At 43.6% G+C, this 2,623-nt stretch overlaps 2 long non-coding RNA genes across 2 annotated transcripts in view; both read right to left on the reverse strand.

Moving 5' to 3' along the window:
* The window catches only part of LOC109517122 (uncharacterized), a 12,070-nt gene extending 9,712 nt beyond the window's left edge, over positions 1-2,358 (reverse strand). The window contains exon 1 of the long non-coding RNA XR_002168482.1: positions 2,127-2,358. This is a non-coding gene — a long non-coding RNA (uncharacterized LOC109517122). The remainder of the gene's footprint in view (positions 1-2,126) is intronic.
* LOC109517121 (uncharacterized) lies at positions 104-580 on the reverse strand. Its single transcript, XR_002168481.1, has 2 exons — positions 460-580; positions 104-377 (listed from the first exon to the last, which is right to left on the reverse strand). It is a non-coding gene; the product is annotated as an uncharacterized LOC109517121 (long non-coding RNA).
* Positions 2,359-2,623: the final 265 nt, after the last annotated feature.

A 2,623-nucleotide genomic window follows, 5' to 3' on the forward strand; every position in this document is an offset into this window, starting at 1 on the left:
CCAAAAAAAAAAAAAAAAAAAAACAGCATTCGGTCTTTTCAAGTAGGTGGCAAAAGTACTCCACACCTGCCAGATTTATCTCCTGTGCATGTCCATCTTCAGGTCATTCTGATTGAATTTAGCTCATTTCAAAACTTCTTGATATTTCTTACATTGCTTAATTAAAGATTTTTGGGGGAATTATAATAACAACCTCGCACCCAAAAAATGAACAATACTGCATATAAATTACCCAGTTACTTGTGAAATGGGGGTTAGGGAGAAAGTGCCTCGAGGCTTTATTGTTGCAGACCGCCTGTTTGCTGAAGTGTCATCTTGAGGAAGTCAACAAGGAGGTGATGAGGAAAACCAAAGTCCATCTGTATGATCACAAATCCCTGAGCGAAAGGGAATAACACTGAGTGTAAGACATGAGAACAAATGGGCAGATGACAAAAAAAGTGTTCAAGTGACACTTACATCCAGAGGAAGCACTTCTGGGGTGTAGATGTCAAATAAGTATAATCCCTGTTTGTCCAACAGCCTGGTTATCTCGGTTTCAAGTACTGGAACAACAAACGGAGAAGAGTACCGCAGTTCATTCAACTCAATCATTTAAAATAAAATGTTGCTTTTACAGAAAAGTCACACATGAAATGTTTTTGGTTCACATTAGGGTTTTCACTTTTTTTTTTTTTTTGGCAGTATTTTCATAGAATGATGACAGTGTATCTTGCCATGAAAAGAGGGTGGTACACAGCGCACTCACATCTCAAATCACTGGAGATGTACTACTTTAGACGAATACCGCAGAGTGTATCATGCATTGAATCAGTAAATGTGTGGTGAGACGGAATTCTGCCCGGCTATGACCATGCGTAACTTCATATTATCGAGACTGAAGTCTGTATTCTGCTCTTATTCAGTCTGTACTATGCTCATATTTAGTCATGCTGTATAACTTTCCCATGCCCGCAGTGTAGCTTGGCGTCCTTGTAACAATCATCACCTGGAATTGGAATACTCCCTGCTGAAGACGCACACACTTTGGAATGCGCCAAGCTCAGAATTGGTTTAGGAGAAACGAAAGTTATGATATCACACTTTGTGTCTCGGTACCGCCCTTTTGATGGTATAAAAATGATGTGAAGCTCTTCCTGCTTCGCACTCGTGACGCGCAGCCATTGTCTGTGATTCGTGGGTGCCCGGAATATTCTGTTATAAAAAGCTTCGAAGGAACTGTTCATCGACTCCAGCCTTTATTTGGATTACCAACATTCTCCTCGTCCGAAATTCAACGAACACGCGGGGGAGAGGAGGCCGCTCATCCCCCAACACTAGCTAGTTGGCTAGCTGATTAGTTGGCTAGCTAGTTAGCTAACTTTAGCTTTCTCTATATCTAATCTATTATAAACACACTTGCTAAACCCCAGTGGAACGAATAAAAGACACCATGGACAAGACAGTTGTAGTAAAAATATATATTTGGACAAAAAGGGGAACACACAGATTAGCAGAAGAATGTGTTCGTCCGACTTCGAGCGTCACGTCGTCTCGGCTAGCTTATTTGACATCAGGGGTGTGAAACATACTGCCCGCGGGCCGGAACCGGCCCCCAAGGAGGTTCGATCCGGCCCGCGGGATAATTTAAAAGTGAAAAAAAAATGCATTAAAGACACAGAATGAATATTTCAAATAAAATGCAATTCGTGGATTATCCGCTCGGGGGCACACTGTTTTGATCACAGTAGAAGACAACATTGTTTTGATCGGGAAGAAAACAGCAGTCTCAGTCTGTCACTGAGATAAACCCAACGCAGCAAATGATATGAAAGCGCCAAATGCTTCTTGAGACCAAAACAAGGGAAAGAGATGAGATTTTGGTGATTCATACCACAGTATGGTATCATGTTAATGGTTCGGCCCACTTGACATCTACCGAATCCGTATGTGGCCCACAATGTGAAAGGAGTTTGACACCCCTGTCTTAGATCAGAGCTTATTTGATCTGGGACGTCGGTTGCGTCGGCGCTGATTGGTTGAAACCAAAAGACGCGCGCGTGCATACATGTTCGCGCCGACGCACGCACAACAGAGAGCAGCGGACTATCTACTGCTGAGGCTCAATCGTGTGGCGTTGCTACAACAGTAACACCCCCCCTCGCATTCTCATAGCCTTGCCATATCTCGAAGATTTCGACATTTTGGCGAGAACAGAAGCCACAAAGGGTGCACGTGTACACACAAAATGAAGATTAATCATTGAATGTTGAGTATTTGAATAGCGTTTTGTGTAAACTAATTCATGCGTGATTGGCCAGGTACGGCCCCAGCGCAATGGTCAAACAGGTAGAGAGGCAAGCTGACATACGTGCAACAGACGCGAGTGTTAGGAACACGTTCAAGTGGTCATGGCTTGAGGAAAAGGTGGACCCCAAAAAGCAGGCACGAGGGAGGAGCAGGTTGTACTTGAAGTGTATTGATAAAACACAGAAAATTCAATCCAAAACAAAGTATCAAACAAAAACCATGGCAGAAGCTCAAAACTAGTGATGTGCCCGAATGTGCCGAGGCTCCGATGCGTGTGCCGAGTAAACCGGAAGAAAATCTGCGAAGCGCGCATCGAGGCATGTGTCGATTACGC

The sequence above is a fragment of the Hippocampus comes genome, unplaced genomic scaffold (genome assembly GCF_001891065.2).
Source record: "Hippocampus comes isolate QL1 unplaced genomic scaffold, H_comes_QL1_v1.1 scaffold269, whole genome shotgun sequence".
Classification (NCBI taxonomy): domain Eukaryota; kingdom Metazoa; phylum Chordata; class Actinopteri; order Syngnathiformes; family Syngnathidae; genus Hippocampus; species Hippocampus comes.